The 5,496-nt window shown below is 50.3% G+C and overlaps 1 pseudogene; it reads left to right on the top strand.

The window, feature by feature from the left end:
- Positions 1 to 3,864: 3,864 nt before the first annotated feature.
- On the top strand, positions 3,865 to 4,780 carry LOC133053544 (chromodomain Y-like protein; annotated as a pseudogene).
- Positions 4,781 to 5,496: the final 716 nt, after the last annotated feature.

The raw sequence follows: 5,496 nt of genomic DNA, 5'->3' as shown, positions 1-5,496 counted from the left end.
GGAGAAGGCGAGGGTGGGATGTTTTGATTGTAAAGTAATTAGCCTCCAACTAATAAAAATAAATGAAAAAAAAAAAAAAAAAGAATCTTCAGAGCAAGTCAAAACAGAACAATACATGTTCATCTTGAGTCACTGCTGCCAGAGTCCTTTCTCTCACTTGGATTCACAGTCCACCTCACCTCCCTAGGATGCCCTTCATCATTGTGCTGATCTCTGGACCTGCTGTGGGGGTAGCTCACATTCAAATCTGGAACCATTCCTGTGTGCTCTTGCCTCCAATGTCTGCAGGTATCAGAACAAGTGCCTTTTGTTTGTTGTTGTTTGTTTGTAGGCGCTCTCAATGACCTTTTATATATTCCATAGACACAGAGTCTTCCTGGTTGATAGTGTGGATTTAATCTGCAGTTTGTACACCTGGTAGGAAGGTTCTGGGTCTTCTTCCTCAGCTACACTGCCGCTGGGTTTCAAGTGCGGTTTTATTTCCATCTCTGCATGTGACTTGTCCACTGGGGATTGCTAGTGAGGTTGCCCTGGAGGCCTTGGGTTTGCCCCTGTGAGGGCCAGGTGTGGAGGTGGTGCAGCTGTTTGGATCAGAGGGGTTCTGGCAGCGCCAGCTACTCAGGGGTTTGGGAATTAGGACAGCAGGGCATATAGTGCTCTAGAAGGGTATGACGACCAGTATTGGACAATACGCTCCAGTATTCTTGCATGGAGAAACCCCTCCCTGATAGAGAATCCTGCCACAGTCTACAGGGTAGAAGAGAGTCTGACACTACTGAAGTGACCCTGAGAGCAAAGACGCAAGAGTCTTTACCTGTGGCAGCTCTGCTCGAGTGAGAGTTGAGCATGAAGGTGACACAGCTGCTTGGCTTGTGGGGACCCTGGCAGTGCAGTGTACAGGGACTTGGACTGCCTCCACTGCAGGGATTATGGCCCTGTCAGAATCTTTATTTGAGCCTATTGTAGCTGGCAATCGGAAGGCCTCTTTGGCTAGTCTTTCACCATAGTTCCATGCATTCAGGCTCTTCAAGAGCTCTCTCGTCTGGGGTCCTTCTCTGTTGTTCAACGTGTCAGGCAAATAGAGGGCAGCCCCCCAGGCTGGGGTCCTACTATGTAGTTTGGAGCATCAGGCACTTGAGGGAGCACCCTGGGTGGAGTCTTATTCCGTAGTTCAGTGATTCAGCTGCTTGATGGGTCAGCCTCTCTATTATTCAGCTGTGATGCAAGCGTATGGGGAGAGAGAGGCTATGGTGATGGCTCCACCCACTATACATGACTCAGCAGTGTCACCTCCCTTCCATGGCTGCCTGGCTTACCTCCACAAGCTTTTCCCACACAATCTCCCCATTTGAATACTCCATCAATTTGTCTCTAACCAGTAGACAGCAGACCATGGCCAGGGATTTCTCCACAATCTCTATGAACCATCTGTTCCCTGCTGCAGCTTCTACAGGACCTGTGTCCCTCTCTGGGGTGTGAATGGCTGTGGAAAGGACTGTCTCATTCTCATTCCACTTAGGCTGCCACAGATCAGCTGTTTCACTCTCAGCCTTAAACGTATGTCCTCTGATTCAGACAGTTGATCCCATGTGGAGACTGGACACCTACTTCAGGTCTCCCAACCCCTGAGGGCAGGTCCATTCCTACTAACACTCATGTTTTCCCCCTAGTTCCTTCATCCTACTGATTTTTTGTGGTTCCATATATTATTTCCTCTGTTCAGGCCGTCTTCTCTGCTTTCAGCTGAGGTTCTGCAAGCACTTGTGTCTGAAGGTGTATTCCTGATGAATCCTTGGACAGAGATGTACTCCCTGTACACCTCCACCTCCACTATCTTGTCCTTATCAACTTTTTGACTATTAGAAATAAGACTGCTATGAACATCCATGTGTGTCGTAGGTGAGTAAGCAACCAGTGGACACCAGGAAGACAGCATTTCATGGAAACCACAGGAAATCCCACTAAGTCAACAAAGAATGTCCCTCAGGGGTACCTCTCAGGCTGGCTGACCCTGCTAGTCAATTAGGAACACAGGGACTGTGGTGAAGCACACAACTCATTCCCCTATCCTCCAGAGCCAACAACCTCAATGAGAGACCTTGGGAACCAGATGCGTAGGCATGATTACTCAGTGTTTCCTCCAAGAGGCTGGAAGCTTGTGGTAGCTATTTATGGAAATGAATTCCACCATGGTCTCAACTGTGAGGTAACACCCAAAGAGGTTCTGGCAGGAAAACAGGATGAGAAGAAATTTGTGAGGGCGCATGTTGAGAAGCCCTTTGCACACAAGGCTCACATACCACTGGGCAAGCTCCACCCCTTCCTTCCTGGGAATACTAATCAGTTGCAGGTGGTCATTTCCTTCTTGGGGTTATCCAGAACAACCCAAATTATGTATTTATCTGCCTTATCCGCATCACCATGTTAAAACCAAAGCCTGGGCATTACACCTAGGGAGATGACCATTAGTCCTCGAGTTGAAACAAGACAGTGCCAAGTGGAGCAAGAACAAGTGTATGTATTCAGTGCATTCTCACAGCTTGAGGACAGGGATTTCAGACTGGAGATGAGAAAACTGAGGAGAGCAAGATGAAGACTGAGAAAAAGAGGTGGGATGGAAACGGTTTCTCATAAGTGGCCCAGAATTGAATGGTCTTCAAGGTGCATTAAGACCAGTTGTAGCAGGAAAGTGAAATTATTCTCGTTTCCACAGCCTAATTATCGTGGAGGGATTTGAGGCAAGATAACAAAAGAAGGTAATAATGTAATGTGAGAGAGACTCGAATGAAAGACTGAAACCTGGCTATGAGGCAAGGTTTGGAAGAGACACACTCTCCCTGCCATGTGACCCACCTGTGTTGACTTAGAGAGATGAGGCTGGCAGGTGAGATTGGTGGGCTCTTTAGGATCATGAAAAATGCCTCATTTCTCCCACCAAATCATCTGAGTTGCACCCCATCCAGCCTCAGAGGTTTCAGGATGAGGCTTTGTGATGCCAAGGCCGGGGGAAGGCTGTCATTGGCTGGGGAATTGACTTACTGACCTCATAATCATAAGGGTGTGGTCCCCTATACATAGGTGTGCTCAGGGGCTCTGGAGCAGACGACTGGGAGTCTTCAAAATGAATAAGGTGGCCTCAGAGGCCCTGCCCCCGTGCCACAGGCCATGGCCTCTGAGGAGCTGTATGAAGTGGAAGGGATCATTGACAAGAGGAAAATCAAGAAAGGGAAGACAGAGTATTTGGTTCGGTGGAAAGGCTATGACAGTGAGGACAACACGTGGGAGCCAGAGCAGCACCTGGTGAACTGCGAGGAGTGCATCCACGACTTCAACCGGTGCCACAGTGAGAAACAGAAGGAGGGCACCTTCACCAGAATCAACCGGACCTCCCCGAACAATGGCCAGAAGCAGATCCCCAGGTCCACCAAGAGCAGCTTCTCCAAGGATGCTCCCAAGGTCCTAGTGGTGGGCAAGGAGCACGAGGTCAAGAGCAGCCCGTTGTTTACCGCCAGAAGTTCTGGAAGAGCCCCATGCCAGGCCTGGCCACCCGCGAAAACATGGACCTGGCCCGGTCGGACATCAGGATCCTCGTGCCCAAGAGCCCCATCAAGGGCACCACTGCGGTGGATGGCTTTCAGGACGAGAGCCCCGAGAACCTGTACACCGTGGAGCAGGGGCCGGAGGACACAGTGGCCCAGAGGCGGCAGCGGAGAAGCCGGTAGGGGCCCTACTGGGCCTGGGGGCGGTGTGGGCACCGGCCAAGGATACACCCGCTGGTGCCGCAGGCGTCAGGCCCATGACCGCGGCCACAGCCACAGGGCTGGCTGTGAATGGGAAAGGCACCTACCCTCTCATGGACGCACGATGGCCAACAGGATGACCACCCTGCAGACGTCAGTCACTGGCGTGACAGCCGGGAAGAGGGAGTTCATCGAGGGCAGGCGAGACCAGCCCTTTGACAAGTGGCTGCACTTCAAGTGCCACAGACGGAGAGCACCTGCAGGTACTGGGACATCACGGTCCAGAAGAAGGACGTCTTCACCCACATCCTGCTGTCCACTGAGTCATCCGAGAACAACTCACTGAACCCGGAAGTGATGAAGGAGCTGCAGAGGGCGCTGAGCACGGTCGGGTGGATGGCAGCAAGCTGGTGCTGCTCAGTGCCATGGGCTGCATCTTCTGCTGTGGCCTGGACTTGATCTACTTCACCCAGCGCCTGACAGACGACTACAAGAGGGAGAGTGCCAGGATGGGGAAGGCCATCAGAAACTTCGTGAACACTTTCATCCAGTTCATGAAGCCTATTATCATAGCCGTGAATGGCCCGGCCATTGGGCTAGGGGCATCCATCCTGCCTCTTTGTGATATGATCTGGGCCAACGAAAAGGCATGTTTCCAGATGCCCTATACCACATTCAGACAGTGTCCAGATGGCTGTTCCACGGTCATGTTCCCCAAGATTATGGGAGGAGCATCTGCAAATGAAATGCTGCTCTGTGGGCGGAAGCCAATGGCACAGGAGGCGTGCGGCAAAGGGATGGTCTCGCGGGTGTTCTGGCCTGGGACCTTCACCCAGGAAGTCATGGTCTACAGCAAGGAGCTCGCCTCATGCAACCCCGTCGTGCTCAAGGAATCCAAGTCCCTTGTGCGCTGCAACATGAAGCTGGAGCTGGAGCAGGCCAATGAGCGGGAGTGCGAGGTTCTGAAGAAGATCTGGCGAACGGCGCAGGGCATGGACTCCATGCTCAAGTACCTGCAAAGGAAGATCGACGAGTTCTGACTGCCGGGCCGCCCGACCTCACTGGGCAGCGCCGCCCCTAACCTCACAGCCCGGGCCAGGCTCGCCCAGAGCTCCCGCTGGGAAGCAGTACTTGAGACAGCCAAGTTATTTATTGCCAAGTGGTTTTTAAGTACTGTAACTTTAAAATAAATAACTACAAAACTCTTTTGTCCAAACGTCATTATTTTATACTTAATACACACACAAGTGTAAAAGTATAATGGTGAGCTCTGGGCTGCTCTTTGAGGCTCTAATTTTTGTATCTTCAGCTAGTACTTTATTTAAAAAAAAAAAAAAGTGTGTTTTCTTGGTTTGGGTGTCAGAAAAGTGTGAAAAAATGTTTGTTTTTCCTTGTTTTTTCCTTCTAGAAGCAACGAAAGAGGTGTTAGCCAGGCTTGCCATCCCCACCCCAATTCGAAATATGGAAAGATCTGAGATGTGCCCTTATCTCTAAGAGTTCCGAAGCCTCAGAGATTGAAAATTCTAAGTCAAATGGAAGACTTATCTTTAAGGATGAATTCGTCTGGTTAAACACACGCTGATGGACATACCCTGAAAGTAAAATATGCCTAGGATTCACGTTGAGATATAAATTGATTGTTCCCTCTTTTTAAAATCAGAGGCTAAAAGTAATTTTGAGAAAGAAGAATGGAACTGGAGGAATCAACCTGCCTGACTTCAGACTCTACTACAAAGCCACAGTCATCAAGATAGGA

Source organism: Dama dama, chromosome Y, assembly GCF_033118175.1.
Source record: "Dama dama isolate Ldn47 chromosome Y, ASM3311817v1, whole genome shotgun sequence".
Lineage (NCBI taxonomy): Eukaryota > Metazoa > Chordata > Mammalia > Artiodactyla > Cervidae > Dama > Dama dama.
This window is presented reverse-complemented; position numbering and strand designations above follow the sequence as displayed.